This window comes from Pangasianodon hypophthalmus, chromosome 4 (assembly GCF_027358585.1).
Source record: "Pangasianodon hypophthalmus isolate fPanHyp1 chromosome 4, fPanHyp1.pri, whole genome shotgun sequence".
NCBI lineage: Eukaryota > Metazoa > Chordata > Actinopteri > Siluriformes > Pangasiidae > Pangasianodon > Pangasianodon hypophthalmus.
In genome coordinates, this window is record NC_069713.1 from 26,134,665 (window position 1) to 26,156,917 (window position 22,253).

The 22,253-nt window shown below is 39.1% G+C and overlaps 1 protein-coding gene across 6 annotated transcripts in view; it reads left to right on the forward strand.

Annotated features, from left to right (window-relative positions):
* Positions 1-22,253, forward strand: part of astn1 (astrotactin 1) — a 281,516-nt gene that overhangs the window by 203,359 nt on the left and 55,904 nt on the right. The gene's annotated exons all lie outside the window — the stretch shown is intronic.

Genomic DNA, 22,253 nt, shown 5'->3' on the forward strand with positions numbered 1-22,253 from the left:
CAGTTGTTTTCAAGTCTCAGACAAAAGCAGATAAGTAATGACACCCCCCACCCCCACCCCCTCCACCATTCGCTTCGACCCAGTAGCTCACACACCACTGTTTCCTTTGCACCAATCGACCACTTTTCCTTCTTCCCAAGGACATTGTGCTTTGCAATTCAGAGAAAGCTTTTCACTTGTGACAGATGGCATTAAATGATTGAGTTTTCCTACCTACCTGCTCACTCCATTTTTATTCATTTTGTCGGCATCTGACATGGACACTATTATGTGTTGAAAGTCAGGCAAGTTTAAGAAATCAGCAAAAGTTTTTTTTTTTTTTTGGTCCCCTCAGCTTGTTAATTGTCAACGTTTGTCATTTTAGATTCCTTAGTGACATTTCATGATGTTTTTTTAATTAGGACCATCTACTGTACTGTAATGTCAAGGGAGTCAGAACACCTGGAACTGAGAGAGAGAGAGAGAGAGAGAGAGAAAGAGATATGTTAGTCCTTCAGTAAAAGGTCCCACTTTTTGGGTGTGGGTAATGAGCTCACTGGAGACTTGGCTAGAGATTTGCGAGCTTGCCCTCGGCCCAGATAACACAAACCCTTTGGGAACTGCTGCGCTACTCTCAGGCATGATTTCTACATGGAGGGAGACACCGTCCACCTACCTTATACATATTCATGCAGGTAATAAGGGAAAACCTTGATGGAATCTTGATGAAGTAGCAGAAAATTATGCCAAAAGGACTACTTAGTAAGGAAAAAAGTGAAATATTTTGTCTCACATTAAATTATGTTTGGTTTGCTGCATACCTGCACGACAAGTGTCTAGTCATTAAATGTGTACATTCCAGTTTGCTAGAATATACATCACCGTAGAACAATAGTGACAGACAGTTCTCTTAATTGTTCTCTTCCGTTGTGTGGTTTTATGTGAGTGTGTGTATGAAATTGTTTCTTTTTTTTTGTTTGTGTGAAAGTTGATCAATAGAAGAAAAAGCCTTTATTCGTCATATATACATGACAGTCCAGTGAAATTCTTTTCTTCGCATATCCCAGCTTGTTAGGAAGCTGGGGTCAGTGCACAGGGTCAAACATGATACAGCACCCCTGGAGCAGAGAGGGTTAAGGGCCTTGCACAGGGGCCCAACAGTGGCAGCTTGGTGGTACTGGGGCTTGAACCCCAACCTTCTGATCAGTAACCCAGAGCCTTTAAAAAATACAACCTGTCATGGACGCTTATGTTTTTTTGTGTGTGTGTTTGTGTGAGTGGGTTTGTGAAAACATCTCTAAGTGCCAAGTGAAAGGCTTTGGCACACCACAATACTGAGCAACTTCAGCCTTGTTAAGAAAAACAGCAAAAATAGGCTAATTCCAGTGGCCATATGTAAGGTTCTAAACCATACATTGAGAGTAGTTATTTTTAAAACTAGTATGGTATAGAATATTGGTGGCACCACTTATGTAAAAACTAATAACATATAACGTAATTGTAGAACAGAACTTTGTTGCACAGAGTGAGGTGTTTCACTATTGCCAACCAATCAGAAACGTGATCTGACAAACAAGAAATATTACATCCATTATCAAGACGTGTCAAGACACAGGAAAGCTGTTAATCTCCATATACTTTCAGTTTAATATATTTACTTGAAGTTCTTCTAACCCTACATAAATGAGCAAAATCAAAAAGGACTGTGATATACAATAAGGTGTTTTACAAAAAAAAGTATTTTATACTGGTATGCGCAGTTTCTGTTCTGCTAGTTGGGCTCATATGCAACAAATTAAAATTTTTAGGCATTTTAGTAACAAATCATAGCAATGAAAAATAACACCTTTAAACCTAATCTGCATTTGAATATGCTGAATGACAATGTAATGTTACATCACCTGTAAGCTTTTACCATTTACATTCAAACTACACTACAGTAGAGCTTCTGTTCAACTGGTGCATCTGACTGCAGGCCTTTTTTTTTTTTTCAAAGATTGGACCAAGATTCAGTAGCCAGACGCAATGTTTAACCATTACTCCAAAAATACAGCACAAGGGTCATTAGGTTTTAGAAAAAAAAGGGTGGTGTTCAAGTGGCGATTATGCTAAACATTGCTACACAATAATTGTTTCAGTTTGTTCAACTGATTCAACTCCCAAAATTATCTGAAGCACAGCTGTAAGTGCAAAATCTATTGGCAGATACACTGATATACAGATGCATCAAGGTTGTCTCCTTGAAAATATAGCTTATTCTCTGTATGTAACATTTTACACAATGATCAATATATTTTTGACTTGGATAGAACCCAAGTCAAAAATAGCCTATAAACCAATAAACACCATAAAACGTTAAAGTGAAATACTATGATTGCTTTCATTCCAATACAATGTGTACAGCTTAGTGTCCAGGACACTATTAAGAGTGTATTGTACATGAGTCAATTTTTATTCCCTTGATGAAATGAATGTGTACTCCTCACTCTATTATATTCATTCATTCATTCATTCATTCATCTTCAGTAAGCACTTTATCCCGGTCAGGGTTACAGAAGCTCATCCTTGGAACACTGGACTCAAGGCAGGAATACACCCTGAATGGGACACTAGTCTATTGCACACTCACACTCGCACACTCATTCACACCTAAGGGCAATTTAAAGTCACCAATCTAAAACCAAACTTTTATCCAGAGAAAGCACTGTAGATTACTAACTACTAGCTATTAGTAATTACTTAACCTGCTCAAAGGATGTCTCATCATCCCTCAGTCTTGCTGTCTTTGACTTACAAGAGAGAGAGAGAGAGAGAGAGAGACAGAGAGATGATCAGAAGATGGATACTCTCACTGTCTTGCCTACCATAAAGAAGAGTTCCCCTTTTCACTTGTTGGAGATGATGAATGTGCACTATGTGTTCAGGTGCAAGACAATTAAAAGCAGCACGAGCAGATGTTCACAGCAAGATGTTACCTTTGCTCACACTCAGAAGCATGTATAGATCTGTAGTGTCACACGCTTACATCACACTTGCTCTATATAAAGAGACTCCTAATTGTCACAACAACCTGGGGAAAGGTATGGAGAATACTTGATAGTCAGCAGGGTTGATGCCATTTCAGGAGGAACACTTCAACTGTAGTATTGGAATTGCCTCTGGATGAGATATGAGTGCCAAGTGTAAATGTCCATTTAAAACAGTACAGTGTAAATGAGATAACAGTTTAATTTGCATAATACACTGTAACCACAGCTGCAGTGTGTCACTCAAAATAAACACTCATCTAAGCAATTAAAATTTAAGCCTGCATTAAAATTAGAACATCCTTGTAGAACCCCAGTGTGTAACAGGGGACAGGCAGAATTTTAGCAGAGCTCCGGGCTTGCTTTTCTTTGCCCCGCACTTTTCAGCACACCTTCAACAACTCAATCAAAAAAAAAAAAAAAGCAAACCAACTGAAAAGAGGCCATCACCAGATCACAGCTTTCGCCCTGTTCAAGTTCATGCTCCGTGGCATGTGTGTGAGTGTGTGTAGCCAGCTTCGCCAGCTATGCCACTCTCACTTTCTTGTTATGGCAACCACTTAAAGCACAATGAAACACACATGAGTGGAGTGGCGGTAATCAGACACAGGTGAGAGTCATCACATGTTACCTGCTGGTGCAACCTGCTTCCTCTCTGTCCGCAGCTGATGCTCGACCATGCCCTTGCTGCCATATCCCTAAAATCTGATTGCTTCTGTTATGCTACTTCAAAGGAAACATGTGTACAAAGGAAAAATATATATATTTCTACTATAATACTCACACCCACACTGGTCAGTGTTACCACCTCTTCTACATGATAAAACAGTTTTGAATGAGATGTCCAGTGCACATGCTGGTCAGTGTTCCAAGGATCCAAGTTTGGAAATATGTTTAATTCTCAATGACTCTATGTTCTCTGGTGATCTGCTTAGAGAGCGGATGGAGAAGTTTGATAGAGCAGTGTTAGTTAAAAGTACCTCTCCTTGGACCTGAGGTAATATGAAGTAATGTCTATTATCTTGTGGCTTGAGCGCTCTGCTGCTTCACACTCTACCAACTCTAAATTAAACTCGGATGACCAAAGGGGATACATTCTATATGCCTGCATTCCTCATCAGTGGTAAAACAGATGAGGCATGTAAGTACACAGTATTGCAGTAAGAAAGGAATTATGATAACATAGACACCCCTGCTATCTCTCTCTCTCCCTCTCTCTCTCTGCAGTCTCTCTAGTTCTCTACACACAAGAGGGCTTTGTATTAACTCATTTTAAGGTGAGTCAATACAATGTGTTTTGGCAGCTGGTAGCAAGTCAGACTGATCTGGATTTTACAGCAGGGATATCACTAGTGAGAAAATGAAATAGGTGATAGAAACAAATTGTTGGAATAAATGATTTTATATTGGATATAAATTATACTGATATTTTTATATAGATTTGTGTAAGTGGACTACTTGTACACTTGCTGTATGTGTTACCCTTATGAATAATTTTGATGGACTGTTTCCACCCGAGCAGTAACATTGAGGTTTTTAAAATTTCCCTGTAATGCTGCTGTGCTTAACACATTTGTACCTGTGAAAGTCACTAACTGCAGTGCTGAAAACTATTCACCACACAAATAATACCTGATACCTGGTCTGCTGTACATTCCTTGGCAAAAGAAGTGGGCCAAGCACAAAATGGCAAAATATTAAGATTTGAATGATCTTACCACGAAATGGGGTCCCTGGAGGACTAGTGGTTGGGCTACAGCACTCTCACCGCTGCGGCCCAGGTTTGATTCCTGGCCAGGGAACCAACCCCAGCTACTGGGGCTGCGTGGAACAGTGCACCCTCAGTGCCAGTCCCAAGCCCAGATAAAATTGGGGAGGGTTGCATCAGGAAGGGCATCCGGCATAAAAACTGTGCCAAATCAAATATGCAGACCAATTATCCACTGTGGCAACCCCTAATAGGAGCAGCCGAAAGAGGAACAATGGTCTCAGCAACAAATTGTTGGTCAGGAAATTAGCAAGAATTAAAGAAATACTGTAGATCTCTCCCTGCTCTATCAATCCTGGTTCCATTTATGAAATTTGTTTAATGCTTGCTAATTTTCTGACCAATGATTTGTTGTTAAGGCCATTAAAAGCTTAATATTTGCCATATTGGGCTTGGCCCATTTTTTTGCCGAGGAGTGTAGTTGATTGGAAGGAGAGAACTCTGATTAGTTTAATGCATAAATAAATAGTGCGTAAAATAACATTAACAGAGTGTTAAAGGTTCGGGGTATAATTATTACTAATGTAATAAAAGAGTCCGATGGGGAATGGCTCTTATTAAGCTTTATTAGGCTTTAGACTTTGAAGGACGTGTGAGAAGGTATTTCTCGCTGTACTTGTGGCACTGATTTGCAATTGCAGTATTCAAGCAAGCACTCAAGCTTCACAGAAATGTCAGTGCTGTCGCAGATGTTGCTCAAGAATTATCTGTGGGTGTTCTTGGCATTCATGCTACATGACAGATGTACATACATTTTGTTAGTCATGCTGCATCATTTGGTTGCGATACGTCCTATTGCAAGTCATATAAGCAAAGACAACATTCATGGATGTTGTATGTGGAATTTCACTTCTCTGGCAGGGAAAGAGCTTGAGTTAGTGTGTGAGATGCAAAGGTATGTACTATGTATTGTTCAAATGTCTCAATGGTAAGTGAAGTGAGAGCTTTGTATGAGAATGGCAGTGAGAGGCATTCTTGGCATTAAGTCAAAACCGTTTAAAGTGGGTGTCGGACTCTGTCAAGTGTGTATCTTGGCTCCACTGCTGTTTGTGGCTTTCATGGACTCCATTTCAAAACAAATCCAATGCTGGAGAGACATCCAGTTGTGATAGCTTGTTTAGCAACCTTAATATATTAGACTACAATTTGATGCTTATTTGAATCTTTGTGTCATGAATTGCATTATCATGTTAATCACATCTATTTTTTTATTACCTCTTGCTTTTAGGCTACACTATATTGCAGGAGAATTTTGATTAAAGCTATAATGATTTAAGACAATTTTTATACCTCAGTCATCTTAGTTTTTCCCCAAATAAAGTTTTATTCTTTAGAAATAAATCTAGATGTTTGATAATGGATAATGCATAATTGTCTGAGCAGTGCTGTAAAGTGGTAGTTCACTGCGTTCTGCTTCAGAAAAATATAATCTCCAGAATAAAAAAGAAAGGCATTGACTAAATTATTTTGGCTCTGTAAGAAAAAATGCTGCAAAATTTTTTAAATCATGACTGCTTAAGTTCATGCATATTGTTTATATTGACTATGCATAGGAATCTTTTTTTAGACATTGTGAAATGTGATCCATCTGCAAGAAAGTACGGTGCTGTCAGAAGTTTAGTCAACTGAAAAACAGAGTATCTAAATGTGAAGCATGTTATTATGCATTACCAGGCATTCCACAAGAATAAATTACACTCTTTTCTGCTAGTCTTCAAAAAGCAGCCTTTCAAATCAAGGCATAAACAGAAATGCAATTAAGACACCCATCAGCATCAGCATATTAATAAAGGTTAAAGAGAAGCTGTAGTGCCCCAACTGAAGTGGGAGGATCACAGCCCTGTCACAGAGGTCTGGCCTATCACTAATTTAATCATAATGACCAGAACGGATTCTTGTCGTGAGATTAATGTCAGAATTTAAAACTTTGTGTCCGACTTAGCCACTTAATGGAGGTCCTAATTAAGTCTGAGCAATATAGATACTGGCAAGGTGCAGTGACCACTGGGGCTCTTTTTTTCAATTATTATTAATTTTTTTTTAATTAATCATTTATGGTCTTCTCTTTCTTGCCTTCAGCTTTTGGGACTTTGGATGCAGCTAAATTGCCCTCTGCAGGTAAAGGAATGCAGTGCAAGGAGCTTTAAGTGATTCTTCAGGCTCTCATTAGAAATTGTTGTGTTTCTAATGATTAGACATGGATGTATTTAGAAGTTCAAGGTAGTATATAAAGTTTCCCTAGAAACATGGTTCTTGTTTATTGTGTGATCATGGTTAAATTTGTTGGGATATGTTAAGGGTAACAGTTACTGGCTTCTCATTTGTGGCTTCAGCATGTACAATCCCTTCTTAAACGTGGAACGGCAAAGCCAATTCTTTTGTTTTTGCTATACACTGAAGACATTTGGGTTTGAGATCAAAAGATGAATATGAGATGATAGATCAGAATTTTAGTTTTCATTTCCTGATATTTAGATCTAGATGTGTTAAACAACTTAGAACATGGCACCTTTTTTAGGTGAGCAAAATTGAAGGAACAGATAGTCTTAAAATAAATTGAAGTAATCAGCACTTTATATTTGGTAGCATATCCTTTGCTTGCAATAACTGCAACAAGCCCGCAATACACTGACACTACCAAACTGTTGCATTCTTCTGGTGACTGACCTGGCCAGTCTAAAACCTTCCACTTTTTTCCCCGATGAAGTTGTGTTGGCAATGTGGTTTGGGTTATTGTGTTACTGCATGATGAAGTTCTTCCCAATTAGATTGGATGCATTTCTCTGCAAATTGAGCTTTCGGCATTGATTTTGCTTCAATCTTCAGCCTATCTCACATATTTTTTCTTGTTTATTCTTTTGAGGGTTTGCTTATGCATCACTGGCTGCAGCATGAATGTTTCATTCATTATTCCTTTCTCTGTTTCTATAAGGTGAATATGTAGGCTAAGCTAGGGCTATATAAACAAGATGTAAATATCAGGAAATGAAAGCTGAAATTCTGATGTATTGTCTCATATTCATCGTTTGATCTCAAACGATGTCTTCAGTGTATAGCAAAAACAATATAATTGGCCCTGCTGTCCAATACTTTCGGAAGGGACTGTATACCCTTAGTGTGTGTAGTCGTGAATTGCAGGTTATGAATTCCAGCTTATTTTGACTCAGTAAAATGACTCAACCCACATTGCTTTGACTGCCAGTCTGTGTGCTTCGACAGACAGACAGATGATGGTATGACTCAACCCCACATCTAACTGAACATCATGCAAGAATTATTCTGAAGAATTATGCTAAATATTGGCCTTTGTATGATTCATATTTTGTGCTTTGGCAACTTGGTAAGACTTCTAGGGATGTGAACATCCAGTTGTGGAGATGGCACTGTTCACCTGTATTCACTACATGCAAGTTCCATTAGGTTGAACTTGCTTTTTGCATCAGCTCTTGTGTAACTTTTCGTGTGCTGCAGGTTTCCAATAAGCCATGCCATTACAGGTTCACCATTTGAATATGTTCATTGAATTATTTCTTTTTCTACTTTAATGCATCACTGATTTTCAGAGATAAAAGGTGCTCCAATTACAATTTTACTATTTATTAGTCTGGCACATTAGTCCAATTTTATTAGTATAAATAAAATAAACTGTGTAATTTCAGAAATAGACCCATGATTAATTGGTGTGGCCTCCAGGCGCCCGTGGTGTGAAAAATATGCATAACACTTTTAGAACATGCATTGGTGCGTTTATAAGTGTTCAGTGACTATTTTTGCACCCTAGCACCATTAAAACACAGTAAATGGTAACTTGATTATAACTCAACTATTAACTATTCCATATGCATTAATTAAAAAAGGCTTCCTTTACTAGAGAGCTGTGTTCTCATGTAATATTTATGAGTAACATAATAGAATGCTGATGCCAGCTATTAAAGCATAATAGAAGAAGAATTGAGTTAAGTATACAGAGTTTATGTAAGAGTAATTACTTAATTAGCATACATTATAAATGCACAGCATTTGTTTTGGAAGTCTTTTGCAAGATAATTAATTATAGCATGCCCAAAGTAAGTCTGTAGCCAAGAAATAATACAAAAGAATAATTGAATTTTAAAAGCAAGGTAATTTTGGGCCTAATTCATGGCTGAGATATAAGAGGCGCTGCTCTCACAGTGGTTAATTTTACAGGCTGAATTTTCATCCTGACATTGTTACCTAATTTATGAAGGGGAAAAAAGATAATTGACTAACAAACCAATTATATCTGAAAACAAAACAACCCTCTGCAATACAGATATTTCATAATCGAGCTTATATGAGCATTGAGGATGAAGGTAGGTAATGGACAACTGCATTGAATCTTTTAATATTTCTTCATAAGGTTAAAAGTTCCGTGAATTTCCTTGGATGTTAGCTCATTCCTTCTCCTCTGAGGTCTAATAAAGTATTCTGTTTCTTTATGCCAGGTAATATTCAGTCATCATATTGATATTTTCAGAGGGACTTGAAGTAAGCTCGGGAAAACAAATTAAAACTTGAACAGTACTTTCGTCATTGATCTTCAGCCTATCACACATATTCTTTCTCGTTTACTCTTGAGGGCTTGGTCATGCATCACTGGCTGCAGCATGATTGTTTCACTCATTATTTTTCCTCTCTTTCTATATGGTGAATATGTAGGCTAAGCTAGGGCTATGTGCTCCTGGCCATGCTGGTGTTTAGGGGTGAAATGTTATGGAAAAATTCATGGTACAATAACTATGAAACCCACTATCACTGCAGCAGCAAACTGCTACTACTGTTTAACTCACTAGTTGAGAAAAAAGTTATTTTATACATCACTAGTTTATCAAAATAATTTAGAAATATCATTTTTCTGACCATCAGCAAAAACCTAAAACAGTGTCAAAGGTTTTACATGAATTTCTTACATGATTGCTTTGTCAGGTGAGACAAGAAGCAAACATGTTTCTGTTTTGTGATTATTTAAACTTGCTATACACTTGGCCCAGGGGAGATTGTGAATAGCACTGATGTACGGAATCTCGAGCAACAAAAGGTGAAAACTACGTTGCTCATTCTCCAGTGTAAGCTGTTGTTTGTAAATTTAGAGAGCTGGTATTTATGATTTCACCTGAGATATATTTCCCTTGTTGAAGTAACATTTAATTATCTTGTCCTCAGGTGGATTAGAGATGGTATAAGGATTAATATTGGTCATGTTAATACTGGCATGTTGTTTAGAATGCCTGGACAATATTGTTCGTAATGCATTACACATAACCTAGTAAGGATACAGAATCTGTGATGCAGAAGAAATTAGCCATAAATACAGCACTTAAAATGGGGCAGTGGCCACCTAGTGGTTAAGATTCTGGGCTACTGAGCCAAAGGTTAATATTACAAATCATAGAACTTCTCTTCTTCTAAACCCAAATGGATAATGGGGTATAAAATTGAAATTGATGAGCTGATAGACAGTGATGAACAGGTGAATATAGTATATATTGTACATATACTCACCATACACTTTAATAGGAACACTTGTACACCTGCTCATGTATGCAGATATTTCAATTCAATTTTATTTGTATAGCATGTTTAACAATGGACATTGTCACAAAGCAGCTTTACAGAAATAAATGGATTCAAAAAATATATTGTAAATAAGTGAATTTATCCCTAATGAGCAAGCCAGAGGCGACGGTGGCAAGGAAAAACTCCCTGAGACGATATGAGGAAGAACCCAGACTCAAAAGGGAATCCATCCTAATCTGGGTGATAATGGATAGTGCAATTATAAATAAATCCCTTCTATTATTGTGTACTATATGGACAAATAGTGCAAATGTGCAACCAGTAAATTCATCACAGTTTTTGCAAGAAGTCCAGTTGGTTAAAAACTATCCACTATCCACTGATGGAGTCCTGAGTATGAAGGTGCTCGTGGCAACTGCAACCCCAAAGCCACCACAGCAATCGCAGTCCCAAGCCATCACAGTACAGATCCCCATATGAGATACCCAAGCCATCTCCACAGCCCCCAGGTGGCGCCATCCCCAGCAATCCAAACTTTTCTTCAGGCCGTCCATATGGGGCCACCCCCAGCAGCAGCGAGCAAGCTCAACCAATGAGAACTCCAACCAGAAGTAGGGCATCAGGATGGGTCAGGCAGGTCCGGAGAGCAGAAGGGGTCCGGATCACTGGCATCTCAGAAGTAGCAATTGTAGCTGGACAGAGAGTGAGAGAGAGAGATGGAAAGAGAGGGAGACATTGTTAGGTAAGCTTTTGTCTTCTAATGGTTAAGGACAATGTACTTTGCATGCAGAGTGCAAGCAGGGACTCCAGCAAAACTAGCTATGACAGCATAATTAAAAGGGAGAGCCAGAAGCTAACACAGACATGAGGGCACCCTGGGACATAATGGCAGCCAGCCACTCCACCGTCGACAAACCTGAGTGAATGCGTGAGAGTGGGGGGGCGACAGCATCCAAACATGCCAGTTCACCACAACACTCTATGCCTGCGAACTCTCCAGACCTGCCCCTGTACCTAAGAAAAAACTATTCACAAAAGGCTTGACTAAACAAATATGTTTTCAGCCTAGATTTGAACACTGAGACTGTGTCTGAGCCCCGAACACTAAGTGGATGGTTGTTCCATAACTGTGGGGCTTTGTAAGAGAAAGCTCTTCCCCCAGCTATAGCCCTCACTATTCGAGGTACCAACAAATAGCCTGTACCTTTTGATCTAAGTAGGCGTGACGGATCATAAAAGACCAAAAGTTTGCTCAGATACTGTGGCGAGAGACCATTTAGTGCTTTATAGGTCAATAGTAGTATTTTATAATCAATACGAAATTTGATTGGGAGCCAAAGCAGTGTGGATAATAGGGGTGATGTGGTCATATCTTCTGATTCTAGTAAGGACTCTCACTGCTGCATTCTGGACTAAATGGAGCTTGCATCGACTAGAGCATCCAGACAGCAAGGCATTACAGTAATCCAACCTGGAGATAACAAAAGCATGAACTAATTTTTCTGCGTTGTGTAGTGACAAAATATTTATTATTTTAGCAATATTTCTGAGATGAAAGAAAGTAATCCTTGTGATATATGTACATGAGCTTCAAAAGAAAGACTAGAGTCGATAATCACACCAAGGTCTTTTACTGCTGCACATGATGAAACAGAAAGGCCATCCAGAGTTATTATGTAATCAGAAAGCTTACTTCTAGCTGCATGTTGTCCTAGTACAAGTACTTCAGTCTTGTCAGAATTAAGTAAGAGAAAATTTATAAGTATCCAGTTTCCAATGTCTTTTACACAATCCTCAACTTTATTAAGCTGGTGTCTGTCATCTGGCTTTGCCAAAACATACAACTGTCTGTCATCAGCATAACAGTGGAAGCTAATACCATGTTTATGAATAATTTTGCCCAGAGGTAGCATACAGTCAGGTCCATAAATATTGGGACATTGACACAATTCTAACATTTTTGGCTCTATACACCACCACAATGGATTTCAAATGAAACGAACAAGATGTGCTTTAACTGCACACTGTCAGCTTTAATTTGAGGGTATTTACATCCAAATCAGGTGAACGGTGTAGGAATTACAACAGTTTGCATATGTGCCTCCCACTTTTAAGGGACCAAAAGTATTGGGACAGAATAATAATCATAAATCAAACTTTCACTTTTTAATACTTGGTTGCAAATCCTTTGCAGTCAATTACAGCCCGGAGTCTGGAAAGCATAGACATCACCAGACGCTGGGTTTCATCCCTGGTGATGCTCTGCCAGGCCTCTACTGCAACTGTCTTCAGTTCCTGCTTGTTCTTGGGGCATTTTCCCTTCAATTTTGTCTTCAGCAAGTGAAATGCATGCTCAATCGGATTCAGGTCAGGTGATTGACTTGGCCATTGCATAACAGTCCACTTCTTTCCCTTCAAAAACTCTTTGGTTGCTTTTGCAGTATGCTTTGGGTCATTGTCCATCTGCACTGTGAAGCGCCGTCCAATGAGTTCTGAAGCATTTGGCTGAATATGAGCAGATAATATTGCCCGAAACACGTCAGAATTCATCCTGCTGCTTTTGTCAGCAGTCACATCATCAATAAGTACAAGAGAACCAGTTCCATTGGCAGCCATACATGCCCACGCCATGACACTACCACCACCATGCTTCACTGATGGGGTGGTATGCTTAGGATCATGAGCAGTTCCGTTCCTTCTCCATACTCTTCTCTTCCCATCGCTCTGGTACAAGTTGATCTTGGTCTCATCGGTCCATAGGATGTTGTTCCAGAACTGTGAAGGCTTTTTTAGATGTCATTTGGCAAACTCTAATCTGGCCTTCCTGTTTTTGAGGCTCACCAATGGTTTACATCTTGTGGTGAACCCTCTGTATTCACTCTGGTGAAGTCTTCTCTTGATTGTTGACTTTGACACACATACACCTACCTCCTGGAGAGTGTTCTTGATCTGGCCAACTGTTGTGAAGGGTGTTTTCTTCACCAGGGAAAGAATTCTTCGGTCATCCACCACAGTTGTTTTCCGTGGTCTTCCGGGTCTTTTGGTGTTGCTGAGCTCACCGGTGCGTTCCTTCTTTTTAAGAATGTTCCAAACAGTTGTTTTGGCCACGCCTAATGTTTTTGCTATCTCTCTGATGGGTTTGTTTTGTTTTTTCAGCCTAGTGATGGCTTGCTTCACTGATAGTGACAGCTCTTTGGATCTCATCTTGAGAGTTGACAGCAACAGATTCCAAATGCAAATAGCACACTTGAAATGAACTCTGGACCTTTTATCTGCTCATTGTAATTGGGATAATGAGGGAATAACACACACCTGGCCATGGAACAGCTGAGAAGCCAATTGTCCCATCACTTTTGGTCCCTTAACAAGTGGGAGGCACATATGCAAACTGTTGTAATTCCTACACCGTTCACCTGATTTGGATGTAAATACCCTCAAATTAAAGCTGACAGTGTGCAGTTAAAGCACATCTTGTTCGTTTCATTTGAAATCCATTGTGGTGGTGTATAGAGCCAAAAATGTTAGAATTGTGTCAATGTCCCAATATTTATGGACCTGACTATATATAAAGAAAAGAGCAGTGGGTCTAAAACAGAGCCTTGTGGGACACCAAACCTTACCTTAGTATGTGTAGATAAGTCACCATTTATGTCTACAAACTGATAACGGTCCCCACATCATGATGCTACCACCACCATGCTTCACTGTGGGAATGGTGTTATTGGGGTGCTGGGAAGTGTTGGTTTTGTGCCAACAAATCTTTGCAAATTTATTAAAAAGAAAAAAAAAAAAAAAAAATCACATGTACATAAGTATTTACAGCCTTTGCCATGACACTCAAAATTGAGCTCAGGAGCATCCTGTTTCCACTGATCATCCTTGAGATTTTTCTACAACTTGATTGGAGTCCACCTGTGGTAAATTCAGTTTATTGGACATGATTTGGAAAGGCACACACCTGTCTATATAAGGTCCCACAGTTAACAGTGCATGTCAGAGCACAAACCAAGCCATGAAGTCCAAGGAATTGCCTGTAGACCTCCGAGACAGAATTGTATCGAGGCACAGATCCGGGGAAGGGTACAGAAAAATTTCTGCAACATTGAAGGTCCCAATGAGCACAGTGGCCTCCATCATCTGTAAAAGGAAGAAGTTTGGAACCACCTGGACTCTTCCTAGAGCGGGTCACCCGGCCAAATTGAGTGATCGGGGGAGAAGGGCCTTAGTCAGGGGAGTGACCAAGAACCCGATGGTCACTCTGACAGAACTCCAGCATTTCTCTGTGGAGAGAGAAGAACCTTCCAGAAGAACAACCATCTCTGCAGCACTCCACCAATCAGGCCTGTATGGTAGAGTGGCCAGACGGAAGCCACTCCTCAGTAAAAGGCACATGACGGCCCACCTGGAGTTTGCCAAAAGGCACCTGAAGGACTCTCAGACAATGAGAAACAAAATTCTCTGGTCTGATGAAACAAAGATTGAACTCTTTGGCCTGAATAGCAAGCGTCATGTCTGGAGAAAACCAGGCACTGCTCATCACCTGGCCAATACCATCCCTACAGTGAAGCATGGTGGTGGCAGCGTCATGCTGTGGGGATGTTTTTCAGTGGCAGGAACTGGGAGACTAGTCAGGATCAAGGGAAAGATGAATGCAGCAATGTACAGAGACATCCTTGATGAAAACCTGCTCCATAGCGCTCTGGACCTCAGACTGGGGTGAAGGTTCATCTTCCAACAGGACAACGACCCTAAGCACACAGCCAAGATAACAAAGGAGTGGCTGCGGGACAACACTGTGAATGTTCTTGAGTGGCCCAGCCAAAGCCCAGACTTGAACTCGATTTAACATCTCTGGAGAGATCTGAAAATGGCTGTGCACCGACGCTCCCCATCCAACCTGATGAAGCTTGAGAGGTCCTGCAAAGAAGAATGGGAGAAACTGCCCAAAAATAGGTGTGCCAAGCTTGTAGCATCATACTCAAAAAGACTTGAGGCTGTAATTGCTGCCAAAGGTGCTTCAACAAAGTATTGAGCAAAGGCTGTGAATACTTATGTACATGTGATTTATTTATTTTTTTTCATTTTTTATTTTTAATAAATTTGTAAAGATTTCAAACAAACTTCTTTCATGTTCTTCTTTCATGTTTGTAGAATTTTGAGGAAAATAATGAATTTAATCCATTTTGGAATAAGGCTGTAACATAACACAATGTGGATAAAGTGAAGCGCTGTGAATAATTTCCGGATGCACTGTATTTTGCACCTTCAAAGTGGTAGGCATGTTGTGTAACTCAAATGGTAAAAAATACATTTTAATTCCAGGGTGTAATGTAACAAAACAGGAAAAACACCAAGGGGGTGAATACTACTCAGGAGTAGGGGAGTGTAAGACCTTCTTGTCCTAGGTAGTTGTGTGATGCACGTTTGAGTAACTGAGCTCTCATGGACACCTATTACTAGACAGTTTGATTGATGTGACATTTTCATTTTTATTCCTAGACTGATTCTTATTCTCCACTCTAGAGAGAAATATGTCCTTATATCCAGTATATCAGTGGATTTCAGTGCTCCTGTTACGTCCCCACTGACTCAATTTATCCAAGTACATTAAAATTAATAACAAAAACTCTGTCAAAATAAGTGAAGACCTTTTGGACCTTTACTGCTGCTAAGCAGAGCACATACAGTTCACAACTGCAGTCAAGATGGCCTGGATCTTTTTTTCAGCTTTTGAGTTTCCATGGGTCTGAAGTATATTTAATATCAGAGTGGCAGTGGAATGACAATGGCTTCTTTTTTTGTTTGTTTCCTTGTTATGAATCAATGCTGGCATAGTTGTGATCATGTAAATTTACAACATTTTATTGAAAGCAGAATTGCCAGGTAATTTTTGTAGTTAATATGTACAGCATTAATTCAAAAAATGTGTTTTTTATTTTAGTGTATTTTAATAAATAGAGTGAAAATTTGTTTTTTTTAAAACAAAATATTGGTAGCAGTATATTACTGTGAAAACTGCTACTGCTGTAATTTTACAGTTATACTGTTGTTTTAACGCTTCTATGAAAGTAAGCACAGGCATCCTGATATAAACTAGCCTATATACACACTAATTGTTGCTGTTAAATTATGTTTTGGCTGTGAAGGAACACCACAGACCACAACTCTGCAAATAAGATGTAGGCTATACCAAGTATTCAAGCAATGTTCGCATAATTCCAGCAATGTATTTGTCTTTGTCCGAGATATTATCTCCCCTAATGTGGTACAACAAACATTAGGTACTTTTATAATGCATGTCTAAATAATGAAGTAAGGCAGTGCATGGCTTTTTGTTCATGGTGGAGATGGATTCAAGGAGTAAAGAAATTGCTCCAGTGTTGTTGTACTTTACCAAGTACTTGATTTAGAGCTCCAGTTTTGACTAATATTGACTAGTGCAACTTTAATAAATAAGACTGTAGTTACATGAACTAAAATTATATTTTCTCAAAACTACTTTCAAATTTTACTGTTGCAGAAATAAATTAGTGAAGTGAGTATCTTCTTGACTAGTAACAGCTAGGTAATTATTTAGCTTTTGTGTGTTTTACTTTATTTTTATTTTTTAGGTTATTGTATTTCTTAATATTGTCTGCTCAGGTCTAATCCACATGAATATGTGTAATTTTAGCAACATTAGTGTTTTCAGTGTCCCATCCACATTGAAATATGAATTTGACAGAAAATTGCATGCTGGCTATGTGCACTGGATGTCAAACTCATGATCTTTACATAATTTTAAATATGTTTGTTTGTTTTGGACATATGAACATAAAATGTGCTTTCTTGCACACCAATCTCTTATAGCAGTGCAACGTGAACATAAAATACCTAATACAGAAAACACTATTACAATAAGTTGTGCCATCTTAGACCTGTGTTTGCATGACAGTCATACATCAAAACTTTTCAAATAGTTGTTTTCCCTTGTTCACGTCAACATGATAATGGCATTTACTGATGTATCCCGTTTTTAGGGCAGATTCAGATGTGGTTTTGGAGGTAATAAATGCTGTTATATTGTTGATGAACAGACAAAATGGTAAAAAAAGAATCCAAATTTTAGATTCACCTGAGTTTACCAGTAGTTAGGACAAGGCCTCATTGAATTTTCTTGGCTTCTTGACATGCTTTGTCCTGACCTAAAAGGACACAATAGAGGCTGTATTAACATATTCATTGATTCATTCATTCATCTTCAGTAGCTGCTTTATCCTGGTCATGGTTATGGCGGACGCAGAGCCTGTGCCGGAAACTCTGGGCGTGAGGCAGAAATACAGTCTCAGGCCATCACAAGGCACCATGCCCACATTTTTACACACTTATTTACACTTAGGAGCAACTCAGCATAGTCAATACACTCCTTCCTGGATGCTTTCAGGAGGTGGGAGGAAATCAGACAACCTTAAGGGCATCCATTGCAGACATGGGAAGAACATGTGAACCTCCACACAGACAGTGACTCGAGCACCCTGGAGCTGTGAGGTAGCAACATTTTTATAATCCATAAAAGGGGAGGAGGACTGGGCAAACTGAGGCAAACAACTTGACGGATAGGTGGTATCTGAACAGGAAAAGAGCAAGCATGAAAAACAAGGTCACACAGCTCAAAGAACAAACAAAGGAGAATATAGATTGACTGGGGTAAGAAATGACATGGGTGAGAACAAAGATCAGGGGTCATAGCCAGGGTAAGGCCAGGACAAAAATGTGCATACCACCACTGCTTAAATCAACTTGTTTTAACATTATAAGGCATTTGATTTGCAAGTCAGTTTTGCTAGTAGTAGTAGAAATTCCTTTTATGTCTGGTTTAACAGAAACGTCTTTTAATTGTAGACTATAAAAAATGTAACAGTGTTGAACATAAAGCCTCTCATTTTTACAATTATATTTGGCCAGTATGAAGTTAACCAAACAGAGGCTTTGTGTGTTATTGAAATCTGTTATTACTATTTCAGGTTTTTCCCTTCTTCATTTATTATCTCAGGTAGTGGTTCAGGACAGTCGTTTTGCTTCAAATGCTTTCTAATGTGAGAAAAAAAAATCTAAATGACAGCTTTTGTGAAACCCTGGGCATCAGAGGAATGTCCTGTGGTGAATATTAATAAAGGTCAAATTGGCCCACCTACAGATGACTATTATGAAAATAGATGAACTGCAGTGTGGTTCATGTGGGGATCAGTTTCCAATGGATACATAAGACTTTACTATAGGCAGGCACACCATAGAGACCCAAATTCGTCTTGCCATTCAAAATATAGTCATAATTATTCTTTTTATAATAGGTTCACAATAAATAAAAGGCCTTGAAGGAGTTATTTAGTTATTAGATTGTTTTAAATGTATAACTTCATAAATAGAACAACCACATTGATATTGTTATCTATCAGTGTGAAGTAAAAGAATGAAGCTAAGATAAATCATGTCAGATCTTTTCTCACCTTTGATGTACAATTGCAAAGTATACAAAAGTATACAAATAAAGTGAAAAATGATCAGAAACTTTTATAGTGAGCAAAAAAAGAACAACAAAAAACTTAGAATAACCTAGTTGCATAAATGTGCACACCCCTAAACTAATACTTTGTTGAAGCACCTTTTGATTTTGTTACACCACTCAGTGATTTTGAGTAAGAGTCTATCAGCATGGCACGTCTTGATTTGGCAATATTTTCCCACTCTTTCTTGCAAACACATTCTAGATCCATCAAATTGTGAGGGCATCTCCTGTGCACAGCCCTCTTCAGGCCACCCCACAGATTTTTAGTTGGATTCAGGTCTGGACTCTGGCTAGGTTATTCAAATACATTGATCTTCTTTTGGTTAAGCCATGGGTATGGTGTACTTATGTTGATGTGCTTTTTTTTGCACCAAACATACCTTCTGGAATTATTATACCTTTGTGGAATTGGCCTCAACAGACCATAACACATTTTGCTGCATGGTTTGGGTTGAGCTTGGATGTTTTTTGTAAGAAAGGGCTTCTGTCAAGCCACCCTACCCCATAGCCCCAGACATGTGAAGAATACAAGAGACTGTTGTCACATGCAGAGAGTAATTAGTACTTTTATTTTATTAGCTATTTTAATGTAGCCATTAGTCTCTTGGCAGCCTCCCTGGTAACTTTTTGTCTTGTACTTTTATAAATTTTGGAGGAATGTCCTGTTTTTGGTAATGTCACTGCGGTGCTCCATTTTCTTCACTTGTTGATGGCCTTCTCGGTGTTCCATGGTACATTTAATGTTTTTTGTACCCCGCTCCTGATCGATTCCTTTGGACAGCGAGGCTCTGCACAGGCTTTGTCAGCTCTTTGCAGACCATGGCTTCAGCAGTCCTGAAACCAAGTCATGAAACCAAGAAAATGTCATGAAAATCCTACAGAGACAGTTGATCTTTATTTGGGGTTAATCAGAATAATTATTTGATGACAGCTGTATAATAATTACTTTTGAATATGAGATTGTATGATATTGGTTCATTCTGAACACAGCCACATCCCCAGTTATAAAAGGGTGTGCACATAACAAGGTTATTGTAACTTTTTTACATTTTTTACCTAAAATGTTTCTGATGGTTTTTCACTTTTTTTTTTATATATGTTGTAATTTCACATTGAGGGTAGGAAAAGTTCTGAATTGATTTATTTCGGTTTTTTTCATCACAAAAACTTGCCATTTTAACAGGGGTGTGTAGACTTTTTATATCCACTGTATTGTAAATGTATGAACATAGTATGTGATCTTTCTTTGCTTATCTAAGACAAATCTTCTGAGAGATTTGACTGTGTCAGGCAGGCAAACAAGAGGGTGTAATATGCCTATGTATGTAAATGTCGAAGATTATACACTCAAGCTTGCACATAATTCTTGTGATTTATTCTGTGTCAGGCTGGCCAGAGAGCAGGGTCCGATGATGGAATAGACCTTAGGAGTAAATATCACTAGCCAAACATCATATTACACTGCAAAAAAAGGATATATTAGCAGGTAAAGATATCCTGAATAAAGGAAAAGTTATTTAATATTTCTCATGATGAGATTATTATATGACAAATATAAAACCATTAAGCCAATTTCTAGACATATTTATTCATTTCAAGCTTAAAAGGACTTTTCTATTGGCAGATACTTATCTTTCTAGATAATTTTAAGGTTGAAGTGTGTGCATGTACGTATGTATGTATGCATATATACTGTGTGTTTGTGTTTGTGTTTATTTATATATATATATATATATATTATATTCTATTATTCTGATAATATGAGAGAAATTATTTTTCAGACTTTGTTTTGCCTAGTTTTGGCTAGCTTTTGGCAGCCTACCTGAAACATTGCCTTTCAATTTCAATTACAAATGTCCAAAGGCTCTGGGTACCATGTGTACATGGACAATTTCTACACAAGTCCAAAGCTCCTAAAAGACTTGCTTTCGATGAAGTTTGGTGCATGTGGGACTTACAGAGACAACAGGAAGGACTGCCCTCGGAATGCAGATAATTCACTCTCTAAAAAGTCTGCTAGGGAATCCATCAGGTGGATTCGGAATGGGCCTCTTGTATTTGTGAAGTGGATGGACACATGAGAGGTATCTGTCTGTTCTACCATCCATTCTGCTTATACAGGAGACACTGTGCAGAGGAGAGTGAAATCACAAGGTACATGGAGGACAAAGACATTTCCATGTCCTGCACCTGTGACTGCATACAACCAGCACCTGGAGGGTGTACAGTACTACACTGCACAGCACAAAACAATGAAGTGATACAGAAAGATTTTTCTACACTTCTTGGACATTGTCTTGTATTTTTTTTTTTGTCCTCACATTCTTTCTTGTAGCACTTCCCTCTCAGTCACATACCTGACTGAAAGGCTCATTATGCAACTCATTAGGCGGGTCTTTGTCTTCTCAGGTGTGAATCACAGCATTATGCATGATCATTCACGCCCCCTCGCATATGGATTTTCTATACAAAAATTGTCTTTGAAAATTTAAATCAATATATTGTTTTCTCTGAATGAGTGAGCAGGATGATTTTCATGTCATTTTGAAGCAAAAACTCTAGGCTACAAGATACAGTTCTCGTGCTGTCGCAACTAGGTTTGGTGCATCTCCCAGCACAGTTTCAAGAGCATGGAGGAGATACCAGAAGACGGGCCATTACACGAGGAGAGCTGGACAGGGCCGTAGAAGGGCAACAACCCAGCATCAGGACTGGTATCTGCTCCTTTGTGCAAGGACGAACAGGAGGAGCACTGCCAGAGCCCTACAAAATGACCTCCAGCAGGCTACTTGTGTGCATGTCCCCGATGTCCTTTAGTGGGACCATGCAGCTCGATTGGCATTTGCCAGAGAACACCAGAATTGGCAGGTCCACTATTGGCGCTCCGTTGTCTTTACGGATAAGAGCAGGAGTCTGGAGATGCCATAGGGAACGCTATGCTGCCTGCAGCGTCATCCAGCATAACTGGTTTGGCAGTGTGTCAGTGATGGTCTGGGGAGGAATATCCTAGGAGGGACGCACAGACCTCCACGTGCTAGCCAACAGTACCCTTATTGCTTTTAGGTACCGGGATGAAATCCTCAGAGCCTTTGTCATACCTTACTCTGGTGCAGTGGGCCCTGGGTTCCTCCTGGTGCATGACAATGCCTGGCCTCATGTGGCCAGAGTGTGTAGGCAGTTTCTGGATGACGAAGGCATTGATGTCATTGACTGGCCCTCATGTTCCCCAGACCTGAATCCAATTGAGAACCTCTGGGACGTTATGTATCGGAGCATCTGAAGCCACCAAGTAGCACCATAGACTGTCCAGGAGCTCACTGATGCCCTGATCCAGGTCTGGGAGGAGATCCCCCAGGACACCATCCACCATCTCATCAGGAGCATGCCCAGACATTGT